This window comes from Platalea leucorodia (assembly GCF_965183815.1).
Source record: "Platalea leucorodia genome assembly, chromosome: Z".
Lineage (NCBI taxonomy): Eukaryota > Metazoa > Chordata > Aves > Pelecaniformes > Threskiornithidae > Platalea > Platalea leucorodia.
The window spans coordinates 3,856,560-3,883,352 of record NC_138858.1 but is presented as its reverse complement, the minus strand read 5'-3'; positions in this window follow the sequence as shown (position 1 = coordinate 3,883,352).

The following is a 26,793-nucleotide window of genomic DNA, read 5'->3' as shown; positions in this document are numbered from 1 at the left end:
TATGGTGGAGAAAAGATACCAGAGAGCTGTGCACAGATATTTGGTTTTGGCTGGAGGCACAGGGCACCCTCATCCAAGGCACCCTCCCCATGCATGGGACCTCCTGGGGCAGAGCAGAGCTGCCCAGACCCAGAAGACAGCACCGATCACTACTTCCCAGGCTTTGTCCAAGACCATAAGCACACCCTGCCAAGCACTGGGCACAGAAGAGAAGCCACCGAGCCCACCTTCAGCTGGTGCCAAACATCACAGCATCCCTTCAGCCCAAAGCAGTGCTGAGCCCAGCTCAGGGTCTGCTCTCCCTCTACAGACACCAATGCTCGTCCGCCTGCTCCAGCCGTAAAACCCTCTGCCCACCCCTGGGCTGGCTAGGGCCCTCAGTGCTAGAAGCTGCAAAGAAAAAAATCAAAATTATCAATTGCAGCAGACACGTCTAAGCCACATTTTTATTCTTTCACATGTCAGAGCTTGCTCCTCTTTAAGGCATTTTTATCTCAGCTCCTTGACACAGGATGAGGCTCTCCCTCCACCTTGCAGAAAAGAGAGACCACAGCACCTCCCGCATCCCACTGACCCACGCCCCATCCCCATCGGCACCCAGCCCCAGCTCTCGGAGCCACCCAGCAACCCAGGGACGCGTACAGCTATGCATGGCTGCCTCGCACGGCGCCAGCTCCCTGTTAACAGGACTCCAGCTAATTCGGCTACATCCACGTGAGCCGCGATAACTACAGCAATGCTATGCCCGAGCAACCTGCCCTGGTCATGGAGGATGCCTGCAGGAGAGCAAGACGCCCTGCAGGTACACCTAAAACCGGGCACCTCCTAAAACCCAAAGCTTCCACCTTTGCTCCTCTTTCAAATAAGGACTTCTAAATTTTCACATCAGAATGACAAAAAAATAAAGCCAGATCTCCAACCCCATCCTTAAGTTTAATATAAACTGGAAGGCTGTGGGCTTTGCAAAACTGGGCAGTGGGTTGGGTGATGGAAATGGTCTGGCTTTTTTCCATTGCATCTGTTTCTGCAGGGTTCATGCGCAAGCCCTCCACTGCCCCCATCTCTGAGACTGAGAGGGGCTGCAAACCTCCCCCATGGGTCTCTGCAGTGCTCAGCCTGGATTAAGGAGGATTCCCTTTTCCTTTTGCCCTCCCTGAAGACTCATCTCGAGCATCTCCAGCTCCAACGAACAGCAAAACCTGACCACTGTCCCTCCAGAAAACAGCAGCAAGCAGGGGCACCGGCACAGCCCCCTTCCCAAACCCAATCGCACACCAAAGCCAACTACCACAATCCTCCCGCCAGCATCATTCCCTCATCCATGGAGAAAAGCTGCTCCATGCAGATATGCCACCTCCTTTCTGTTCCTAATGAATTATTATTGATAACCTATACATGTAGCTGGCCAGCCAACCTGCTGTGCCTGCAGCAGAGGCTCCTCTTGCTCAGCTGTTGAAGGATCTGACCTGGAGGTGGCTAGATGATGAGCTTTAGCTATGGGGAGGGAGGAGGAGAGCCCATGGGCAGCTGGGGAGAGGATCATCCTGGCGGTGGACTCTGGGGAAGCCCCACAGCACAAGGCCGATGTCATGGAGAGGTGGCCGAGATGGTGGAGCAGGAGAGGACATCCCTGAGCACGGGGAACAGCAAGGGGAGAAGATTTAGCCCTCTGGGTCATCTCAGTCACCTGGGTGTCCCCTGGGACCTGAATCACCAGACACTCATTAGCCACCTCAGCCACCCAAGGCACCACCAGCCCCAGGGCCAGAGCAATGCAGGGAGCCCTGGGGAAGCATTGAAAGGCTGCGTGGAGCCGCCTGCATCAGATTGCTCTGTCTGAACGTTTGCATATTTGGAACCACATAAAACCATCCCCTAATACTAACAAAAATAGCTTAAGAGCAAAAGAGAGGTGCAACTGCAAATATTTTGGGGACGCACATCCCATGCTGAACCCACCATGGGAGTTACCAAAACCCACAAAGATGTCCCCATCCCCAGGAGCTCACGTTGGAGCATCAAATGAAGCAGAGCACACAAGGAAAAGGTGTTCAGCAGTGGTATCCAGTGCAGCAGAAAAATGGTTTGTGTATTTTTTGACAAGCCACACCTGCACGTCGTCCACCCATTCGCTCCCCTCCAGACTCACCCAAACACTCACTACTTGCAAGATGCTTCCCAACAAGGATCAACTTTGTTACGAAAAAGAATAGAGCCCTAGGCAAAATGAGCTTTTTGTCTCTCAAACAGGCAATTATCTCTTGCAAAACTATGTAAGTCTAAAATGCAGGAGATGCAATATTAAGCTTTACTAAAATGGTGCCTTTAAAGTACAAATTGTTGCAACATGTGAAAAGAACATGGGCGATTTGCAGCCGTGGAAAACTGGGACTACTTTTTATTTTATAGTTTCCAGGCATACTGGGCTCCAACAGAGGTGATCATAAAAAAATCACAACTACAGCTCTATTACATACAGCACCCCATTTTTAGATTATTTTAGAGGAGGTGCAGACGAACTGCTTCCCATTCCTCCTGAAGCCCCCATAGATACGCTCTAAATATAACCAAGCAACATGCATTCCCGAAGTATACCTGTAATATATGTAAAACATAAACCAAACTGCAACATATAAATAATATATGGTGGTGTGATGTGGCTAAAAATGTTCTTGGTGTTTATTTGGGACTGCCTGCCGAAGAAAACCCTGATGTTCCTACCTATGTGGTAACCTGGACATGCTAGATGAATATCAAAACATCTTCATTGCCCACCATCAATACACATAGCTATTAAGTAGACAGATGGAGACAGAGATTAGGAAACATTTTTGGAGATCATTAGGACAGCCCTTGTAAAGGCACAAGCTTCGGGATGCAATGAACTGAAAGGCAAAACAGAGACTTGAGATTTACATCCCAGATCAGGCTCTGGAGCGTGAAGCAATAACGGTGGTTCTGGATAGCAGAGGCAGCAAACCGCATCTAATGTGACTTCTTCAGACAGGCAAAGCAGGCAGGAATGAAGCAGGCACAGGTCTATGCAGATTCCAGCCATGACACACTCGGCAAAGATTAAAAAGTCTAAGTGCTTTCTAAAGAACAAAATAAAAAAGCCCCTTTGGTCATTAGTTCATTTATTTTTATATGAAAAGAAAGAATGAAAGATTCTTTTTTTTTAATATGAAAAAAAGAAAATAAGCAGCATCCCCTGGAACAGGGATGCCCCTCCTGCATGTCTGCTCTCCCCCACAACCATCAAATGAACCGAGCTGAAGGTGAAGCAGTTTTCCAGGGGCAGGGAAGCACACAGCTCTGGAAATCCCATGGAAAAATGGACTCCTTCTCATGCCTGAGCATGTCACACCCTCAACCTCTCCCGCCACCGGGATCACCAGCATGTCCCCATCCAGGACCACAGCTGGCACAAAACCATCCCAGCATTTTGCAGGAAACGCTGTGCATAAATGCCTGCACAAAATGAATGCAAAATTATGCAGCTAATTTGCATGTGTAATTACTATGAATTAGTATGCAATTGGCCAATTAGATTCCCTTCTTGCATGCATGCCATTTCTAAATTCAGGCCTCATCAGGGAGCGATGTCCTGGTTTGATAAGTGGTCCAGCTGATGGGCTGTCTCCAAGTTCTGCTCCCAACCTCAAGATCATCCTCCAGCTCCTTTGCGGGCTACCATCACAAGTACGGGCTAAAAACATTCACTGATCCCAAACAGCTTTCAACAAATTTACAGGATTTTATCTATAAGGGACCTCTGAGATGACCTAACCTCACCTCAACCCGAAGAGCAGAGCCTCATAAGGGCCACGTGTGACATTGGAGCTAAAGCACGTTTTTCAGGAAGACACCCGATCCTGAACTAAAGATGATGGAGAACCCATCCCATCCCTACACAAGCATGTCAGCAGCCCGCCTGGAAGTTTATACAACATTTGGCACATTCAGTTAAAAGGTGCAATGGAAACGCTTTTAGTACTCATCCACAGCGCATGTGCACTGAGAACTGAGAGGGTATCGGGGAGGACCAGCCACCCCCACCAGCTTGGAGGCAGAACGTTTCTTCAAACTCCTCTAGATGCAACCTGGCAGAGCCCAGCCAGGGAAGAAATAATGAAGGAAAAAAGCCTCCCAACAAGCCTGATTTCAAGCCATCCCTGTGGGACCAGGCGGGCTGCAGGGATTTGAGGTAACAGAGCAGGACAGTGGGCTCAACCCTGCTCCTCACCCTTCCCCAGGTCCTCTCCTGGGGCTGGCGACCCCAACGACAAGCAGCCACTCTTCCAGGCAGAGCTTCTTGGCCTCTGGTGACTGGAGTTCACCATGGAGAGAGGAGCCCAGCAAGCTGTGAAGCCCATTTTGGGGAAACCAAGGGCCAACAGGGGAGTGTGACCGTGCCGGACCCCCTTGGCTGTGCAGCATTTTCCTGTTCCTGAGGAGGAGGAGGACAGGAGCACGGGGGAATGACTAAGTCCCATTGACAGCACCAGGGTTGCCAAGCAACTAGGAGGCACCGGTGACAGACAATAGGGACCAGGGCCAAAATTGCAGTGGCAGCGAGACCACCAGGTGAGGTGGGCGAGAGGAGGCTTGACACCGCACTGTGGTTAACCCCCACACACCCACCGGCCGCTCCTCCACCCGAAATCAGGCCCCCGAGGTCCATCTCATGAAGGACGGTCATGCAGCAGAACCACCTGTGAAGGCAATGATGCCCCTACTCATCCCACCAAGGACGGCATCACCACCTCATGCAAGGTGGGGTGAAGGGGAGCGTTATATCACAAAAATCCTGCCACCAGCACCCCGATTCCCCACCCTTGCTCCCCGCACCTCGGTCCCTTTTATGCAGCACCCCTGGGCAGCAACAATGGAAAGTTACAGCAGATTTCCCCTCTGATTCTGTGCCAGCTCTTGCCAAAACAGAGGAAACTTGCTCAAGACTGGAAAGTGATTTTAATTTCCGTCTCTGATTTTTTTTTGGCGGGGGGGTGTGATTTATTTATTTCTTTTTAACGCCTTCGCCTGCCTTTGAGCTACGCCTCCCAGAAGAGGAGCATCCCAATGGCACACTCATCCACAGCTGCTCGAGGAAGGGAGGCTCAGCACTTGGCACAGCAGCATCCTCCCCAATCGCTCCTGTTTCAAAATTATAAGTGCCTTTTTCCTCTGTTCCACCCCCCAAAAACCAAGCAATCCTGCAGTTCAGCTTGGCCACAGGACAAATAGCTCCAATATTGCATGCTTTTTTTTTTTCGCAGCTCTGCAGCAAGCACATCCCGGGGAAGCAGTCTGGGTCCAATGCGGATCATGGTGTGAGGACGCCCTCAGCATCACCAGCCCCAAGATGCCACCACCGTAAGCTCATCCACAGCCAGGGCTGATGGCACTTTACTCCGGGGCTTTCCTAATGGCTCTGATGTGTCTAAAGAAGTCCCAGGTCTGCAGTTGGTATAAATAAGGTCACCTCCGAAGCTACATCAGCAACTGCTGTGAATACTCCATCCTCCTCCTCCCTGCTTCTCCCTAGACCAATGCACATTTGAAACACACTGTGTTTTAATGCGGTCGTTTTTCTACCTTGTTTTCAGCTGGGATTGCATGCTTAAACCAAGAACAAACAGGTATTTTACAAGGATGGCCAGGCATTTCTTTACCATTCAAAGCCCGATAAAGATAACAGGCTTAGAATAACCCCGCACGCACAGCCCTGGAGAAGGTCTGCTCCTGAAATCAATGGACTAGCCAGGCGAATAAAATCACTCACATTTAGAAGTGTTGCGAGCTCGGTCCATAATAGAAGACATAAAAAAAGGCATCAAAAAATAACACAGGCAGTGCTGCAGGAGTACGTACGTACATGTACAGATGAAGCTGCTGGAGTGAGATACTCAAGTTGCATCAACATTACAAAAAATGAGGTTAACACCCTCTTTTTCATATTTTGAAGGGGAATCATAAAATGAGTTACTTGTAAACTGACACTAAATTAATTTACAAGTTGATGTTTATTTTGTGAAGCCTGTTATTAGTATTGGTCACTTCAAATTTACAACCTGAACCCAGTAAATTCCTGCATCGTCATATTAATTGCACATTATCAAAGGGCTCACTTATAGCCTTATCATTGGAAATGGTGATCATGAAAGAAACCCTGCTGCTTGTTTCTCGCTTACAATTTCACCTGGCATCTCTATGCTTCTCAACCGGCTGGCCAAGAAGTGTTTGTCTTCTTGGGGAAAAGAAAAAAGATGCTAAAACAGAATATCAGGGATTAATTTAGTCAATCCAGGGCACCAACCAACACCAGGTCCGCACCAGCACCTGGTGCCTTTGGGTTGAAGAGAAGACTAAAGTCCCCAATATCAAATTTCAGCCCCAAAAAGAAACTCCAAGCCGCAAACATCCAAAAAAGGACGATTTATAAAGGCAAGGCTGACAAGTGGAGCACTGCCGCCAGACGGCAATGCAATAACAACGCTGCCTGCAAATCCCCGCTGAGCAACTTCAGTGACTATCATCAGTCATGTTTCTCTTCTCCTCTACTTAATTGACAATCAAGATGCTTAAAAGCAACAATGAATACCTCGGATGTTTTCTCTCGCATCCCTCTTGATGTTACCATGATTGACTTCTGGAACTTAATTCTCAAGCTGCAAACAGTCACCAATTTTGGTGAATCTTCCAGACTTTAACCTCAAGCTCATTGCTGACCTAGCTGAGGTCACTGCGCTCCTGCCCACCCTTTTTTGGTTTTACTTTGATCGTGTGTTCATCACAGAGCAAGGCAACCTAAAAATAAATCCCCCAAAGGAATTTATATTTAAAAGTTGCCCATGGCTTCTTACTCATGTCCCTGTGCCAAGGTACAACATGCTCTACAGAACGGCTTGTCTTCATTGCAGTCATGGAGTTCATCACCTGCCAATTAGCTTGAGATCCATACATTTGCTAATGCTGATTTGGTTACTCCCATCAGATTTGATTAAGCATGCAAATCTACAGGTCTTACGCTAGGCAAAGCCTGGAGAAAGGAGAAGGCCTGAGCCAATAAATAAATTAAAAAATCATTTTTGGATTAAACTGAAAAAAAGAGGGCAAGAAGTAAACTTTTCTCCTCCCTCCCGACCTCCTCCTCTGCTGCGTGTTGTTAAAAATGATGCAATGAGAAGGTTCAGATAGCATTGGAGAGGCCCCTTCCACCAGAAACAGAGCCCAAGAGGTCCTACGGGGCCACAGGCCAACTTGCAGACTGGTGAATATCATCTGCACTAGACCCAAAATCTGCAAGGTCTCCCAACCACAACAGGTTGGGAGACACCACTTTTCTCAGCAAATCAGTACTCTGCGAGGTTACTTAGGACTTTCTAGGGCATCGTTCACCCCACAACCCAAAAGGACCCATGTCCCTCTTGGGGGTGCTTGGCTAGCAGAGGTGACAATGTTCAGATAAGCCATGAAGCTGCTGGTTGTCCCTACTGGAAGACATAAAAATGTTCACGTCATGTTCATAGGAGGTGTCCTGGACAGTTTCCGATAGGGTTCACCCTATTTGTGGACCCAAATTTTCCCTGCAGTTCCAAGTGAAGGCAGTACTTCTGCATTTCAGGTCCTGAACCCTGGTGTAGTTTTGATATTAAACAGTTGATGCTGTCTTGAAGCCTGGGAGCAATGCTTTATGTGCATGTGAGAGTTTATAGAACATTTGGGTGTCATTTCTGATGAATGGCCCTGCATAAACGTTAGATCTCCAAGCCGTCGCTCTTGCAAATACTATTATTTTTTTTTCTTATTTATTTGTATTGCTGTAATTCATTCAGGTGCCAACCATGACTGAGGCCATGCTATCGATATGCAGCCTGACAGCAGCAGCAAAAGACAGCGCTGGCTCTATAGACCACACAGGAGAAAAGGAAGCATCACGGCTGGCGTTTCATAGGTGGGGACAGGAGGTGAAACCAGATGATGTCCCCAAATCCCAAGGAAAACCCCAGCAAAATGAACAGAAGGAGAACCCCAGTCCCCAGAGCACCCATCTCAGCATTCAACCAGAAGAGGACCACAGAAGTCCCATCCCAGGCAGAGCAAGGAGTCTCTGACAGACCTTTCATACTGAGATGCGTGTCCAACCAAAACACCTAGCCATGACAAGAGCAACTAAAGGCCATCAGCTCATGCCGCTGCGAAGCCAGACTCAGATAAGGCTATACTAGCTGGGACAGCTTCCCTACCTGCCCCAGAGACCTGCTTCCCTGTAGGAATGACAAGTACACCCAGCACATGCTCCAGCACTGGTTTGTATGGACCGGCGGGATGAGATGCTATCAGCCCATACCGCTCCTCTTCTCTATAGAGTGCCCCGAGGTGGCGTGCAAGCCCTGCTGCTGGTGAGCCATGCAGAAGCAGTGGGTGGATTTGCAATAGCCCAGCTCTGGTCTGGCAAGGTGCGGACCTCCACCACGCTTGACCTTGACGAAGCCAACATGATGCCCAAAAAGCAGGCTGACATGGCCCACCTGCACCCATGAGGATTTGGGCTAACTCCACATCTGTGGCCAGGCCCTGTGTCACCTCCTCTACCTGTGCCAGATGTTTGTCCCACTGCATGAAGGACCATGTGTGTGGACAACCACCACAGCCATGGGTAACAGCAAGCTGCTGCTACCCTGAGCCACAGCATCCAAGGTGTCACCAGGGTGGGCTGGACCTCCCAACTGTGGGGGTCTGCCAAGAGCCTGGTCCTGGGAATTGCACCACCATCTGCAATGGAGGCAGAGCTGGCTCCCAGTTCTCCTTGCCACCAGGAACAGGCAGTGTCATCTCACCCTTCGAAGTCTTTCTTCTGAGCCCTGCTCTTATAGCAACTCCCTTTGCTCCTGGAGATCCACTGGAGAGGAAACCAGCAGCCTGGCAAGCCCCACCGCTCCCCACCCGCCTCCTCCTTCCTCCTCCTCCAAAAAAAAAATGCAAACCCTTTCAGACCAAGCAGCTTAGGTAAATAAGCCAACACACCTCCTCCCAGTGATGACCACGGAGAACTAAGATCTAATTAAATAAATGAAACAGATTCCTAAGACTGGGGAGGGTTGTTTCTTTGAGCTGGTCACGGTGAGATTAAAAGCACAGCGAGACCCAGATCCCTTTTCACCAGAGCGCTGTAAAGCGAGTGGCACAGACCCAGCAGAACTTAAAATACACGGCAGAGCACACCCTTCCCTCCAAACACACCTGCCACTTTCCCCCCCCCCTCCCTTTTTCTTTCCCACATCCTTTCTGGAAAAGCCAAACTTCATTCATTACAAAACCGAACTATTTCCTTTTTTATTCTAATATTTCCTTTTTTTTTATAGGCAACCATCTGGGAGCGGGGAGGGGAAAGGAAGCCCTGGAGCTTTTCAGACACAATAAAAAAAAAAAAAAAAAGTATGATTAAAACCAAAAAGCATAAACAAACAAACCATGTTACCCAGAATAATGACTTCAGGGAAAAGCGCCAAAAAAATTGTATAAGCTTCTGGAGCGTGGCAGGAGAAGAGAACGGCGAGTTCTAGCTGCTGAGGAGAGCGTGCCGCTGCGGTGGGACAGCGGCTGGGACAGCAGGGATGCTCTGGGCAAGCCAGGAAGGAGAAGGGTTTCACATTGATTTAGCAGCCTAAATATGTCTTCAGGAACCTGGTTCTGGTAATTGCAAAGCCCGGATGCTTTTGATACGGCATAAGAAGGGCTTAGAAGGGGCTTAGAAGAAAGTTCAACCCCCTGCCATGAGCAGGGACATCTTCAACCAGATCAGGTTGCTCAGAGCCCCGTCCAACCTGGCCTTGAATGTTTCCAGGGATGGGGCATCTCCCACCTCTCTGGGCAACCTGTGCCACTCTTTCACCACCCTCATCACAGAAAATTTCGTCCTTCCTAGTTTGAATCTCCCCTCTTTTAGTTTAAAACCATCACCCCTTGTCCTATCACTGATAGGCCCTGATAAAAAGTCTGTCTCCATCTTTCTTCTAAGCCCCCTTTAAGCACTGAAAGGCCGCAATCAGGTCTCCCCGCAGCCTTCTCCTCTCCAGGCTGAACCCCCCCAGCTCTCAGCCTGTCCTCACAGCAGAGCTGTGCCACCCTCGGAGCATTTCGGTGGCCTCCCCTGGCCCCGCTCCCACAGCTCCGTGTCCTTCCCATGCTGAGGACCCCCGAGCTGGACGCAGGGCTCCAGGGGGGTCTCCCCAGAGCGGAGCAGAGGGGCAGAACCCCCTCCCTCGCCCCGCTGCCCACACTTCTCTGGATGCAGCTTGGGATACACTTGGCTTTCTGGGCTGCTAGAGCACATTGCCGGCTCATGGCCAGCATTTCATCCCCCAGCACCCCCAAGTCTTTCTCGGCAGGGCTGCTCTCCATCCCTTCACCCCCCAGCCTGCACTGATACCGGGGGTTGCCCCGACCCAGGTGCAGAACCCTGCACTTGGCCTTGTTGAAGCTCATGAGGTTCACACAGGCCCACCTCTCCAGCCTGCCCAGGTCCCTCTGGATGGCATCCCGTCCCTCAGGCGTGTCACCTGCACCGCTCAGCTTGGTGTCGTCCGCAAATATAAACCCCTCCGAGCTATTCTTGTTTTATAGCTTCACCATTTTCGGCAGCAGCGTGCAATATTCTGTAGTGACGGCAGATGGGGGGCACGCAGGGCGGTCGGCATTACCCAGAAACAAGCTGATGTTCTCCTGAAAAACGGGGAGCACCTATTGCTCCTGTCCTAGGAAGGAAGAATTTGGGGGGGATGCCTTGCACCCAAGGGTTTCCACCCTGATGCAGCACCCTAAAAATAAGCAGGTGCAAGAGCCACATGAAAATTATGGTGAGGAGGAGGGGGATAGCGTGCAGCATTGAGTCAGGGCTAGCAGAAAATGCAGGCAGCGCCAGCAGCCAGGCTCCTGAGATACCGACACTGCAGCAGAGAAGATAAATGACTGGCCCAAGGCCACGCAGCAAGGCAGTGTCCCCTCTACGTGACTTTCAGTCCCTGCTCCAGCACAGGACCGCTAAGGGATCCTTCAACAAAATGTTATACTGGCTTCAAAATAGCGTGATTTATTTTATTCCCATACACAAACACATATAAATGTAGGGGGTTTTTTTTTGCCTCCTTCTCTCTTATCTTTCCAGACACACTCAAGCACACTTCAAAACCTCTCTGAATAACCAGAAGAAGTAAAAACTTCCTATTTCTCCACCAAAGGAGAACTCGTCGGGGTTGACTTGACTCCAGGAGCTGGGGCTTTGCATGAAGTAGGATGCTGCCAACAGTCCCCCTGGAAAATCAGCTCCTGCATTTACAACTGCACGCTGCGAGATACTGCAAATATTTCCTAGAAGCTATAAAACCCACCCCGACGGCTGACGATTGCAATGGGAGCGGGGATGAATTAGCTGAAGTCTGTCACTTGGAGAAGTCACGCTGGAGGAGATCCATCTAGGTAATCCATCTTTCTGCTGTGTTATACAATGACACGGTAATGGCCAGCCCAGAGGCATTTCCTTCAGGAAAACTCAACTGTTACTAAAATGGTAAGTTAATACCGAGCAAGAACTCAGCCGCCGTTAGACCGAAGGATGGGCATGACAGGGAATAAAATATTACAGTCCCCATTCAAATATTTTTATTTATAAGAGCAGGAGTAAATAGACCTATCTGCAGGCTGCAAAGAGAGGAGGCTGAGGTTTAAAAGAAAAGAAAAAAACCTGCACACATCGATTCCTTCTTTGCCATTTTTCCGAACAAATAGCCCGGCACGGCTGCACTGATGGGTAGCTGGGGTGGAGGAGGGCACGCTGCCCGGCTCTCGCGGGAAACCGGACACAGGACACAAATCTGAGCCGAGGCTCTGCCCTTTTGTGTTGATTAAAAAAAAAAAAAAAAAAAAAGAAGAAGAAAGAAAGCCAGAAAAGTTATGTAGCTAATAAAGGGCTCTATTGTGCCATCAATTTTTTAAGCTTTAATGATTTCGGGAGGAAGTTCAGCTCAGCAATCAATAGCACAATACGGGTAGGAGGGCTCGGAGGAAATTCAGCGCCGGAGATGCGGCGAGGGCTGGCGGACAGGGGGGTTCAGAGGAGGGGGTTCCCCTTGCTCGGGGCAGAGGGGGGCTTCTGGGACCCCGCACAGGCTGGGCCTGTCCCCCGTCCCACACAGCTCCCTGTCCTGTTTAGCCAGCGCGGTGCGAGCTCCCCCTCCTGCCGCACGCCGTGTGCGGCTGGGGGACAGCGGGGACCTTTGGGGATGCTAGGACGGCTGCCAGCAGCGCAGGAGGTGGCAAAGCACCCACGCTGGCTGGGATGCTCACCCCACGCTCCCTGCCCCCGGGCTGAGCGCGTCCCGGGGATGCTCGTCCCATGCTGAGCACATCCCAGGGATGCTCACTCCATGCTGAGGCCATCCCATGGATGTTCGCCCCACGCAGAACCCATCCCAGGGACGCTCACCCCACGCAGAGCCCATCCCGGGGATGCTCGCCCCACACTGAGCCCATCCCAGGGATGCTCGCTCCATGCTGAGCCCATCCCGGGGATGCTCGCTCCATGCTGAGCCCATCCCGGGGATGCTCGCCCCACGCTCCCCGCACCGAGGCTGAGCCCATCCTGGGGATGCTCGCCCCACACTCCCCGCACCGAGGCTGAGCCCATCCCGGGGATGCTTGCCCCACGCTGCCTGCACTCAGAGCTCAGCACATCCTGGGGATGCTCGCCCCACACTGAGCCCATCCCAGGGGTGCTCGCTCCATGCTGAGCCCATCCCAGGGATGCTCTCCCCACGCTCCCCACACTCAGAGCTCAGCACATCCCAGGGATGCTCGCCCCACACTGAGAACGTCCCAGGGATTCTCACCCCACACTCCCTACGCCCGGGCTAAGCCTGTCCTAGGGATGCTCACCACCAGGCCCACCAGTCCCCTGGGCACGGCGGCCGGAGGCATGCAGGCAGACCCCCAGGTCCCCCTCCTCTGGGCAACCCATTCAGAGGGCAGCCAGCCCCGCTCCTGCCCGCAGCAGAATACACCAGCAGACGTACCGCATCGCCAAGGCTCGGTGCTGCCGCTGGGGAGGCAGGACGCGGGGTTATCCGGGGGGGGGAATCCTGCGCCAGGCAAACCTAAGTGACGGGGTGATGGAGCGTGAAGCCCTTCGGCATCAGCGGGGACAATGCCTCGCCCGAGCTGCCACCCCGACCCCGTGCGCAAGCCGCAACCACCTCCGAGTTTACAGGGGCTCAGGCAGCAGCCGGATAAATAACCAGAATAAAAACCCAGCGAGGACTCCCCAGCACCGGTCCCGGCACTGGTGCAAGGTGCGGAGGAGAAGGGATGGGCTGTGATGGGGTCACCCCCAGCATCTTATGCTTAACGACAGGTCGAAGCTGATCCTGTAACTCAGCGTGCACTTGGCAGCGCTCAGGATCACATCGGCTGCAGCGCGAGCGACCGCAGGCAGCGGCAACTCCAGCAAAAGTTTTGCCACAATACAAAAAAAATGTAAAGAAAATTAATATGAGTGATTAATCAGTAATAATGATTATTCAAACAAAAAGAAAGGCGGGGGGGGGGGGGGGGGGGAACAGCAGACCTGGAAGCCGGGGGTGCGGTGACAGCGGTGCTGCCCCTGCGCGATGCTGCCGCAGATCGGGGACCCGCCGGTGCCGCCACCCCGCCGGGAGACCCGGGCACCCTCCCCCGGTCCCGGGGAGGGAGGGAGGGCGCTGGGGTGGGGGGACGCGTCCCGCCGGGACACCCCCGCCCCGCTCCGCCGTCGGTGCGGTGCGGTGCGGTGCGGTGCGGGACGGGGCGGTGGTGGCGGCGGCGGGGGGGGAACACGACGGGGACGCGGACCCACCTGCGTACCGGCAGCCCGCCCGCCCCGTCCGGCGGCGCTGGCGCTGACCCGCGGCTGGCGGCGTCTCCCGGCGGCGGCGAGCGAAGGGCCCGGATGTCGGTAGCCCGCTCCCTCCCCCCGGTCGCCGCCGCCGCCCCGTCGCGGTGGGGGGGGGGGGTGAGGGGGGGTCCCGCCGTCCCGCCCGCCCCGTCGGGGCGCTGCCACGTGGGACCGGCGCGGGGGGGGGGGGGGGCGCCCCTCCCTCCTCCCCCCCCCCGCCCCCCCCCCGCCGCCGCCGCGGCGGGCTTGACAGCTCCACGCTCCCAAACAAACCGCGGCGGACGGGCGGGCGGTTCAGCCAATCGGAGCGGACGGGCGGGCGGCTCTAGCCAATAGGAGCGGAGGGGAGGGGACGGAGGGAGGCTGAGGGGGGCGCCGCCCGCCTTCCCCTCAGCTGAAGGGAGGAGCGGTCACCGGCGCCGGCTCCGCCGCGGCCGCGCCGGAGGGAGCGGGGGGAGCCGGGCATCAGGCCCGGGCACGGCAAACGGGCAGAGCTGGGGGAAGCCGGTGCTGTGGGGAAGGGGGAGATCCCCGGCGTCCGCCTTCAGCCACCGGTCACCGGCCTTGGCGGCCCGCTGAGGAGGTTTGCAGGGCTGGCTGTGCAAATGCAACGCCCTCCGGAGAAAAACTGAAGCGAGCTGTCGTGTCCTGCAATAAACCCGAATAAACCCTTAGATGGGGGGGGAAAAAAAAAAAAAAAAAAGCAAAATACAGAGCGGCAGCGCTGCTCCAGCATCGTCATCCCGCTGCGAGACCCCCAGGTCCCTCTCACAGGCAAGAGTGGGGTACATCTAACGGCGTTGCCCCCGCCTTCTGGGGATCTATAGCAGGGCTGGATCCTCTCTGCATCCCCATCCTCATCGTCCCTGTCCGCCTGCGTCCTCCAGCGCGCTGGGAAAGGGGATTTAACATAAAAGTTTTTCTTCTGAGGGAAAAAAACCCAAAAAACTTCCTGAAAGGATCAGTTTCCACGTTCATGCGGATCATAAGCTTCGGGTGCCACCTGCCCCGCGTTGTGTTGTACCGATGCCATCCCCAACGCCAGCCTGGCAAACCTTGGGGATGATCCCCTGTCGCTCCTCAGCCTCTTACGGGTTGGGCTGTGAGGGAATAAAATCTGACTTGCAGGGAAAGCAGGCAAAGAATGCACCTAAATCTGGCTTGCTCCATGGAATTAGGATGGCAAGAAGCCTCCTTTATATATTTATACATCAACTTCGTCCCAAAACTGGTATTCCAAAGGGAAAAATACCAAGGTCCTGACAGCAGGGTTTTTTTGACAGTTGTTTTTTTTGGCAAGCTGTTGTTGTGGGGATTTGGGATTTTTAATTCTTTTTTTTTTTTTTTTAAGTAAGACCTAGCCAAAATCACGATTTCTTTTTATTTCATCTGGCAGCCTACGCCGTCATCAGGTTTCCGTGCTTTCCCACCGGGTCCCTGAGTGCAGCCGGCACGATGCTGAGTCATGGAAGAACATCGTCAGCTTAAACTCTTAAGTATTTGAGTCTTCACCCTCCATATCAGCTGTTCGGGGGGGGGGGTGTCTTCCCCATGGGCGTTTAGAACATTTCCAACATATTTGCACACTATTTTCCAGGATTCTTGTGGTGGATGCAGCAAACTTCCATCAAATGTTTTCAACGAAAAACCATTTCAAGCTGTTCCTTTAGGGTATGTTGTTCTGTGGTCCATCTGTTTCAGGTGGGGACCCTGGCACAGCGACGCTCCAATCCAGCCGAGGATCTCTGCTCTAAGGCTGAGTATAACCATCACTAACTGCTGATCCAGCCTGGGATCTGACTCTGAAAGCGTTACTTAGTCAAAACTCTCCGATTTCAATGGAAATCCTTCATTACTAGCGCATTTTTAGATTTAAAGGGAAGATTTTTTCTCTGCTGATGCAGGAATGTGTGTTCCCAACAGGAAGCAGAGGCAGGATTTGGGGATACCACCCGAAGAACCACAGAGAGCTTTTGCCTGACAAAACCGTGAGTCCTCTGTATCGCCTGGTTTTGGAGAGGAAGGGTGCAAGGGGTGGGCAGCCATGAAGGACCAGCAGCCCTTTTCCATCCAGAGGACACATGTGGTCCAGTTACAGAAGGTCTCCACAGGTGACAGAGGGGATTTTCCCCAGGGAACCTAGAAGCCTCTGTCCCCTATGGAAAAAAACCAAAGCTTTATCTTGTTCTCTAGATCCAGAGTTAGCACCTGATTATTTTTAAAATAAGAAGCTTGTGTAAAACACACTGACAGGAACAACGTGATGCTACCCCCTGATCTCCCCAGTACATGTCCTGCCTTCAAGAATCCATCGAGACGATATTGCCTTCCCAAGCATCCAAACCCACTGCAGCAAAAGCGTCCCGGAGAGAGTGCATGACACAAGACAGACGTGTGCTAAGGACTCCCACACGCCTTCGTCTGGCAAACACTCACCAGCACGGCAGGCGAGAGGCTGCGAGGGAGGGCAGCTTCCGACAAGGCTTGTCACGAGGCAGAAGGTGCTGCTTGTATCTGCTTGTGATTGTTTTCTCCTCCTGCCCGGCCACGGGCAAACTTGAGATAGGACCAAACCGAAGAAGACCTTGGCCTGTGATTAGGAATGGATAAAATAGAAACGTAACTCTTCTGCTTCGCTTCGCATCTAGTTGTGTCAAGGTCCGGAGTGCACTAATTGGCCTTAATTACCCTGACCAACCTCACCTTCACCCACGCATCCTCATTAGCGCAGAGGCTCCACTTGAGCTCAGGCCTGGGCACCTAGACCTCACTAGAGCTGTGTTGCAGGAGCACCTATCTGTAGTCCTGCCTGCGGTCCTGTGTCTTGGATCAGTGTCAGACCTACGTTGTAGCCTTGTTCCCGGTCCTGTCTCCTGCTGTTCCTAAATGGACCCTGGACCCAGTTCATCCCCTTACCTTGCCTGGGACTCTTGGTCGTTCCTTTTTACCAGCACCTGGCCCTGCCAGCCCTCTTCAGATCCAGCAGGACCGCGTCCTGGCCAGCGAGGGCACTGCCTGTGCCGTGGTCACCCTTGGCACTTGGCTCACCTTCCCTTGGCAGGAAGGATCACTGAACCTGAGCGCACCGCAGCACCTGGGAATGACGTTGCATGAGCACCCTGCTTCTAGACCGTGTTCCCTACCCAGCTCTCCAAGGCACGTATGGCAGCTCTTGTGGCTGCTGGGCTCGTGAAGACTTTGGCACGTGGCTTATAGGGTCAGGAAGATGTGGCCACCCCTGCCTCGCTGCCATGTTTGTTCCACTTGTATTTATATAGGTCTTCGGTCAGCTCAAGCACTCTCAGGTACTTGCCCAGAGATTTCTGACGTGACAAGTTTATCCCCTCCTAAGAGCAGTAACTCGGCTCTGTTAGAGCGGGCTCAACGCTGGCATTTGCTTATAATATGATTGAGAGTGCGGGAATTGGCAGGAGAGGCAGGGAGCTACCTCATCTTCATGCACATAATCAATAGCAAATCATTACTTAAAAAGTAAAGTGGTTGATGGTGTTTTTGTAGGGCAAGACACGCACAGCATTTTCAGTCTTTGATTCATACTGCTTAATATGCCATGAGATGGAGCTCAGCGAGTGATTCACGTTGTAGAAGCTCTCCAGGAGCTCCTGGTGCTACCTCTCAACAGGTCTGCCACGGTTGCTTCAGCATGTCTGCGTCTGTTCTCCATCCCGGCTCTGCAAGCCTTCTAGGCGAAACCCCTAAGCCCAGACCTCGGAGGGATGGCACCAAAGCCTATGGGGGACAGGAAACCTACGGCAGAGGAACCTCGCTTCCGTCGTGTTTATGTGAGGGTCTGGCCATTCCTGCTTGAAGGCAAGGGCACACCAAAATCATGTTCTCCGAATTTACTTCGCCGCATCCATTACAGAAACGCATCAGCGTTTCTGACGTGTCGGCCTTTCTAAACGAGGTGTGCTGGCCGTTCGAGTGCTCCCGCTCAAGTGCAGGATTCAGCCAAGAAATCTAATGGTCCTTGTCTTACCATTGCAACAGTCTTTGCTTTGCTCCAATCACCTGGTCATTGATTTTGACCTGGAGCTGCCTGTCCAACAAGTGACAAAGCCGGAAAGGATTCTTTCCTACTTTATTTATACATTGAGGATGTGGGGAGTGCTCCTGCTCTGGTACGTCCTGTTCTCCCCTTGCACCGAGAGCAAGCTGACTCTACTCGCTTCCCTGCAGCTGCCCTGGGGTTTCTGTCAGTTTGGGGGTGAGGAGGGGGTCAGAAGGCCTTGGAGAAGAGGTAGGAATTGAGAGGCGCTGCAGCCAGGCTGCTTCAGCTGGGAGGAGGGAAGCACAGAGGAAGGGCAGCAACCAACTTGGGGCTCATCAGATCTAGGCTCAACGATGCCCTAAACTACCCTGTCCTAGTTTGCAGTGAGACGGAAGCACTCACATGCTTACCGTATCCCGGACTGCTGCTCAGTGGTTACTTACTGGCCCCCAGCACAGACCCCAGACCTTCTCCTAATCGTATTTCCCACCTAGAGCCCTCCTCGTCCTTAGGTTTATGCAGCCTTAAATACTGCTCACGAGTACAGCTCTGGTTCCCTCGCTATACCATGACAATTAATGCCTGGTAGACTTCAGCCTGGCACAGGGAAGTAAAACCTGCTCAAGTGCTAACACGCACTCGGTGACGGACTACGCGCACTGTGTGGGCATGGTTTTGGCCATCATTCCCGCAACTGGAGTATGTCTCACACCGTGAATGGGAGAGCTGGGGTAGGGAAGCCGGCAGACCTTACACAGTCCAAGCTTAAGGTAGGCAGACAGGCTTTGCCGGGGCGACCTGTCCCTGGTACGGTGATTGTCTCAAGCTAATGCTTAAAGACTGCATCACGGCCAGCTGACCAAACGTCCCCGCACCCATCTGCAGCATGGTCACGGCTCCTTTCACTTTGCCTCCTCTCTCAAATGAGGTGGTAATCTTCTCTTCCTCCAAGGGTGTTTAGCCCAACAGGTCTGCATTTTCAGTGTGCTACTCAAAGGCTACATTAATGTTGATGGAAATAAAGTGTCCTTGGATGCAGGAAAGCAGCCATGGGTGTAGCGCAGGCTCCACTGAAGCCAGTGACAAATCTGATTTCAGATCAATGCACCAACTGCCCTGATGCATTGTCGAAGCATCCCGGGGCAGCGAGGGACCTAGCCTGATACGTGCAGTGAAGGAACCGAAACAGGAGAAACCCCAAAATCCTGCTTGTGAAGCTGCCTGGAAGGAGGGAAACCTTGCATCTGCGTGTGAGCCGCTGAAGGCGGCTTCAACGACAACGTGCCAGTTGAGCTCAAGAGGAGCGTGAAGGGTTACGGACACTGGTGCGGTGGCAGGCAGTCCTGGGCAAGGCTGCGCACGTCCTGTGGAGGCCAGCCAGCAGGGCTGACCTGACGTAACTGGGAGCTGAAGCTGGCGCTGGATGCTTAACTTGAAATGGCCCAGGGACTGAACAGATGGCTCCTCTTTATTTGCATGCTACTTGGATTTGTGAGTCAAGCAGAAGAATAACTTAATTTTTGACATTTGCTTCTCCTCAGAGCCCAGCACAATTTATGTTATACTGGCATTTGCGTGAAGGATGTTGCTTTAGGCACAAAACCCGTCCTGGCTTTAACCCTAAAAGGAGCCAAACAGGCAGGAACCCTGTTCCTCCCCAGCTCTTTTGTAGGCTCTGCCAAGGGATATCACACTTACACAATGACCAAAGAATCAGGAGAAAACAGTCATTTGGGGCTTGTGGAAGGAAGGGGCAGGGTTGGAGTTAAACTGGACTGGAAAGTATCTATCTCATTTGTAGGCCTGAAATGAGAGACTGTTTGTGGATGAGGTTTACCTCCTATTAAAAATACCCTTCAAGGCCTGTGCAGTTAGTCTTGAGCGCAGGGGATAAATTTAGTAGTCCTGTTCCTGCTGACATTGACTTAAGTGAAAATAATATATATGGCCAGGGCACAACATCTGCAAGCCAATTAAAAACCTGGCTGATCACACCCAAGATGAGAGTTGCCATGACTAGTGTGTCTGTGCGCCACCCCTTCGAGAGGGAAAAAAACAGATCCTGCCTGGCTGTTCAGCATCTTCCTATACCCATGACAGCTAATGGTGATTATCTGATAGCTCGAGTTGTAGGAGTCTGTCCTCCTCGCCATAACGGCTGTGCCTGCTGGCCCTGTGTGGTCACAGATGTGACACTCATGGGTTTGACTATAGGTCAGTGAGAAAAGTCACAGGATAAGAGAATAAAGCACATTTTCTGGCCTGACTGTAAGACGTGAGAGTTAGCCTGGGTAAAGACGTGTGTGCTTGGGCCAATATGTACATACATATTTTTCAAAGGATGTATTTGAAACACTTAGTACAACGAGATGTTCTTGGTCTCCCAGTGGACAAAGTGCAGTTCTCCTTCATCCGTAATTTCAAGCAAATATCAGGTGTTGTTAGGGAAACTGGGTTGTGAATGGGAGATAAAGCATCTAGAGCAGGGAGATCCCTGCCCCTGAAGGTACTCGGAAGGCTGGGGCTCCGGTATGTTTTCCAGGGAGTTTTCAGCATCTCTTGCGTTCACTGTGATCCCCCTCTTGTGGCTAGTCCAGCGCCTGCAAAATTTCCTTGCCTGTGTCTGTCAAGGCTCTGTGGCATTGGGTTCCTGAACCAATGCAGCTGAAATGTGGTGGCTTCATGGGTCAGCTGAGCTGCTGTGGCTCTCCTGGCGTGTACTGCAAGGCAGCCCACACTGCGAGACAAAGCGCGTCGTCTCAGACCTCTCTGTTAGCCCCGCAGCCTAAGTTACCAACCTGTCTTGGAGGTGCTGACCTTGTGGAAGCTCTTAACATGCTCTGGTTCTGAAGTAAAACGTGTGGTGTAAACCGCATTCGTGGCAAATTCAGCTGACGCGTTTTCCTTCGCCACACGGACGGGCCACGAGGGCACGCAGGAACGATTTAGCAGGCCAGCTGACGGGCCATAACTTGTTATATTACAATAACTTGGTCACATTTGATGGCGTGTTTCAGATTTGGCCTGATCCCTGAGTGACAATAACATGCCCTGAGCACACAGCGACTGCGGTGTCGCTTGGATGCGAAGAGGTCCTCTGCACGACCTCCGCTACATCCCCTGTGGAGTAAAAGGTCCGTTGCAGTTCTGACCTCGCTGAGTTGGTCACTTTGAAAATGAAACTGAGCCCAGTGTTCACATAGAGGTGCTTGGGTTGGGAACCGCGGCGTGGGGACCTGATTTCCCCGAGCTAGCCCTTCGTCTCTCTAGTGTCTTCGGGGAGGCCAGGATCTTTGCAGACTGAATCCTACCGCTGGCTATCAAGTGGCCATTTAAGATTAGGACCGGGTCTTCCCCCTTCCTTTGGTGCTGCAAGGAGGTGGGACAGTCGTGCTGTGCTCTATGTCCTCTTTGGGATCCATTCATGTGTTCAGACCCAAGCTCCTGAGATCCAGCGCCGAGACCTCTTTGAATCTCCTTGTAACTTTTCACCTCCTGTTTTTGGTTTCAGAAACAAAATGCCTGATGTTGAAATAGCCTGGCATTGCGGGTGGGCCGTTTGTTAGACGTGACACAAGCATACTGTGGTGCTTCGTCATTTTCTTCATAATTCTTACCAGGAGAGACTCGCCACAGCACCGGGCCTGCACCAGAACCCGTCCACAGCTGAAGCACAGCTCGCAGCCGGAGGGCTGGCGTGGTGAGCAGCAGCGGGACCGTGCTGCATGGTGAGAATAAGGAATTGCACTCCCTCTCGTGGCTATGCTCTCCCCTACCTTTCCCTCCAGCAGAAGACCCTAAAGCTTCACCATGTTTACAGACCGTGCCCATGGCCAGTGCAAGTCCCCAGCGTATCCCGAGTTATCAGCGCAACGGAGCTCAGCACTTGAGGTGCTGGTAATTCGGCTTGTAGTTTCGTCAAACTGTAATTGTTTGGGCAAAAATTTTTCCATGCCAGATGTCTGCCTTAGGCTGAAGTTCTCTGGAAAGTTTCAGCCAAACTATTTTGACCATTTCCAAGAATAAGGGGAAAGCACAATGTTTTGCCCAGATTTTGAAAATAAATAATTCCATGAAACTGTTGTAAGAGAGAAAAGCCTCCGTGTACTGAAGAAACAGCATGAAATTTGGTCCTGCTGTCAAAAAGTGCCATTTGCCACTTCCAGGAAAGTTTGTTTAATTTTTAATTAGTTATAAGCTCTGCAAATCATGGTTTGCATGTGCTCAACAGATCCGATCACAGATTAACAGCTCTGTTCTCTGAGGACTGTCTGCAGCAGGCATGCTCCAGCCCAGGTCCGCAAAGGCTTGGGTACGGAATGGCTGCTTCCAGCCCTGAAAATAACAGCTGGGAAAAGGAGGAAAGCTGGGGAGAGCAGAGGGGTTTGGAGGTGTTGGGATGGGGTCAGAAATGGGTAGGAGCCGTTGGAGATCTCTTTATGGGAGGGATAACAGAAGCTGGCCTAGAAAGAATAATGATTAAGCTCCTGTGAGAGGTACAGGACCACGCACCCTCTCCCTGCACCTCCAGGAACGCTGCTCCTTGGTGGCAGGGACAGGGAGGGCAGGTACCCTCAACACCGGGTCACCTCCTGAGCTAAGCAACCTTCCCATGCAGGGAGAGTTTCTTCTCATAGCTGCTACAGGGATGGCAGTAAGAGATTCAGAGTTTGGTTGCCGTGCCGTCATCCCGGGGGCAATTTCTGAGGGAAAGCAGGGATGCCTCAGGAGCATGTCTAGGGGACTTCCCGCTGGCATGCGATGGAGATACGCTGACTGATCCGGGGTGTCCATGGGAGCGTTTGCCACCCGGCAGCGCGGCGTTGCAGAGACGCAGGGCAAGCTGACTGGAGCTCTGGGCTGCTCCTCCCGGCACCCTGCCTCTGACATCTAAAGCTTGCACTGGGTGTCTGGACACAGCCCCACAGCGTGCCCCATGGACTCGAGCGCAGATAGCATCTGCCTGCCTCTTGTCCTGGCAAGAAGATTGTCTTCCTTTATAACGCTGCAAACCAGATGCCAAACAGGCACTTTTGCCATCCAGTGGAGGCAAGGTAATTGAGTGGAGGCGTTGACACAAACTGCCTTTGGGGGAAATGGCACGGAGCGGCATCCCTAGTTCAAGAGGCTGTCTGAGTTTAGCAATAGTCTCTTGTTCCCAGGCTCTGGGCCAGGGTAAATTGGCTGCAGTGTACTTTGGGAATGAGGATTTCGCCTGCAGGAGAAAAAGAGCTTAGCACAACTCTGCCGAGAGTCCCTCTCAAGCTCATCCACGCAAAGGGATGGGTGCCAGTTCCTCAGATGGGCTTGTTACCGGCCTCCCCTGGGTGTAGCAAACACTGCCGTTCGCAGGTACAATCAGGAAATACAGATGTGGGGGCAGAAGCGGGTAGAGAGGCAGGAGGGGCCCATGGATTTAATTTGCTTATATGAAGTATCCTGGGTTGATTGAATGGCATCTCCCCGATGGGGAGGAGAGGAAGGCAGAGACCAGGATGACTACTCTCTCCATGCTCCGAGCTTTGCAAACGCAAGCCCATGTTCCCGCGCCATGCCAAGTATTTTAATGCATCATGCCGTATCTGGGAACAATCAGAGTACAAAGAACCTCAGCCCTACACCCTCCCCAGCCCCTGCTGCCCTGGATGCGTCCCTGCCCCTGGGTCTGGGTGGTGGATGAAGCAGGAGCCAGGCGAGCTCTGCTCTAGCTGAGAGGTCCTCTGTTGGCTCCATCCAGCTGCTTTGCCCGGAAATCTTCAGGTTTCAGGACAGTTTGCCCTGCAAGGGGAAGAGTGAACTGGAACGGGCACAACACCTGGAGTCTCATGATGCCCATGGCTCCCATCCTCACTGGAGAGGAGCGTGGCTGTGGCTCAGGCCTCTGGGTTGCCTGAACGAGGGTCTCCTGCGTTAGGTGAGATGTTTGAGGCCATCTCTGGCCTTGCCTTCAGCCACCGCTCCACGGCATGTCTCCTGTGAGCCTTGTGTCGTGCCCACCAGGCTCCGTCTCAGTACCTAGAGCATCTCACGTTGCACTGGAGACCTGCGTTTAGGCAACTGAATTGAGCCCTTGGCGTTCATCCTGCCCGCAGGTTGTCCTGAGACATGCCACTTCTGCTGCCTGGCTCCGCACTAACTTTCCTGGGTTCTCCGTTCAGCCGGGCTGTCTGGATGAGTACACCGTGGGAAGGTGGTGGGTATGTTCAGAGCTCAGCCAGGGCAGATGAGAGCCCCAAGGTCTGGGTCAGGGAGCAGAACAAGCTTCATTTTTCCCCCTGGACTTCGACCTCCCCTGCACACAGATCAGACATCCGCATTTCCTACTTGAGAGGCAGTAAGCCAACAGGATGGAGACCAAAAAAAATCTCTTTTAATGGTTTTTATTTAGAGCAGGTTTTTGTATTTAAGTTGCATACACCTTTAAAAATAAAGGATTACAACTTCTTGAAAGTCCTAAGCTTATTACACTCTATTAAATTTCCTTAATTACAAAATTTGCAAATGCTACCAGATCAGTGGATCAGTCACAGTCAAGGCAAAACACATGAAGCCCTGGTTTCCTGAGGAACTACCGCAGCTTTTGACAGAAGCCTACTTTTCCACAGATGCAGGGAGACTATTTACTTCATTTCCATTTGCTTGCCTAGCTCAGCTCAATGACTTCTTCATCCAGGACTCAGAAGAGAATTGGCTGTTGGAATAAGCAGCAAAGTGTGTTTTAACCCTCCAGGAACAAAAAAATGAGGTGTGAAAAACCACTAGTTCTAAAAATCTTGTTTCTGGTCGCTACGTACATCTGTCAAGTCAGGTCACCGACAACGGGACTTTCTTCATTTGCGTTGGTTTTCAACAAACTGATGTTTCCCTATTTATCCAACACATTTAGGCTTCATCCCTGAGAGCTCTGGCTGGGAGCAACCCGTGTCCATGCTGTTTGACTCTCCCATCCTTCAAAACAGGGTGGCCCTCTACAAACTGCTTGCTGGCGCACGGGTCTCAGGTCCCAGGTCCATGAGAATAAATTTGAATAATCTCATTAATAATTCATTTTTCCACTGCATTTTAGTTAAATTCGATTACATTCTGTGATTTGGTACAAATGAGTAGATACACGTGCAACATCCATTGTTCTATAATGTAAAACATCTATGTTTTAAAATTCAAAAAATGGGTATTTATTTATATGGTGGCCTAAATAGGTATTTCTGTCCTAAAGTCATAGCAAAATAGAGCTGGGAGGGACCTCGGCCGTTCACCTCATCCGTTCCCTACACCCAGGACAAGGTTAGCTGTGATTTCTGGCCCAGTTTTCATCTCCAGTGATGGGTATTCCGCAATCTCCGCTTTGATCGCATACCCGCCTAACAAAATAACAAAAAATTTAGCAAAATGTTAAATTTAGTTGGAAATCAGCATATTTTAGTAGTTACTAGTAAAAGTCCTAGGGAAAACAAAAGAACTCCTGTTGCAAAACAAGATTAAAAATAACGTTTTCCAACACGACCACATTTGAAAATTTAGGCAATTTGATTGAGATGGTTTTTTGGCACCAGACCTCACCCCAAAACCCCTCACTCTTTATTTTTAACCTGGATGAGTTCGCTGAGCTGCTTTAGTGCCAGGGCAACTGAGGAGCACGGGGTGACGTAGTGAGCAGCCAGGGTGGGGCGAGAAGAAATTTTTTAAGCTGGCATTGCTGCAAGGGAGAAGGTCCTTGCAAATCATCTCGCTGCTGGTTCAATGCGGCTACTTTCCCTTAACCCAGCAGGTTACCGGGCTCCACCAGCCAGTTAAAGCAGAGACGAGCTGCCAGGGACGAGCTCAGGGTCTCCTGTTGTAAAACTATAACAAAGCATTTTGCTTTTCAAACGCTTGTCTAACCCAACGGGAATAATTTGCGAAGGAATCCTGACTATACTTGTCGTTCAGTTCGTTATCTTTATGATCCCGTCCCTAAAAACACTTAATGGTTAATAAACCTTAAGGAAATACAATCTTACAGGCAAATGTTTTGGCTGAGCATCTGCTTCGATACTGGAAAGGGCTGGTCTTTTGTCTCTTTAATTGCCTTTTTGACCTTTTCAGAATACAGACTTTTACATTAGCCATAGGACAGCTGCACGGAATCAGTGACACTGAACCCCTGGCTGCGCATCCCCTACAGATGCTCTTGCTCCACAGCTGTTTTGGTGTTAACCTTTCTGCAGGTTCTGTTATTCATCCCAGAAAGGCTCTTTAAAAACCCCAAGGAAGAGTCCTGGCATTTCCGAAATGTCCATAGGGAGGCCCAGTGGCGGTTTGGAAGAAATCCTAGTTTTGTGATGCCAGCTCTTCAGCCTGTGTCAAGATATGACTGCAGAGCCTCATTTGCAGACCTGAAAATGTTAGAGGTCAACATCGCTGCACCATGCTTGTAGGAGACCCTCAGTCCCGAGTGAGAAGGTCTACGTGGGCAAAGCTAGGCTACATCTATACCACAAGGAGAAGAGCTTCAGAGATCAGCCTAAGGTCACCTTGGGCTGAGATTGAGCGTTTGCAGCAAAGACAGTGGGCAAATCTAATCCTGAGACCAGGTCTGGATGTGTGCTTAGCTGATCATGTAGTCACGGCCTGAGTGAGCTGCCTTAGTGGGCTGGGAGGAGATGATGAGACCATGGGGATGATGGGACCACGGGGAGGAGGTGACTAAGAGGCAGCAAGGAGGTGCAGTCTTCCTCCGAGGGGTCTGTGCTGGACCATCTCCTGCAGGTTAATGTACAAGCCAATCCTTTCTTGCAAAATAGTGCCATGGGGAAGCTGTGCCTTTTTACTCAATAACCCATGGGTTAGTGCATCCATCTGGAAATGCCTG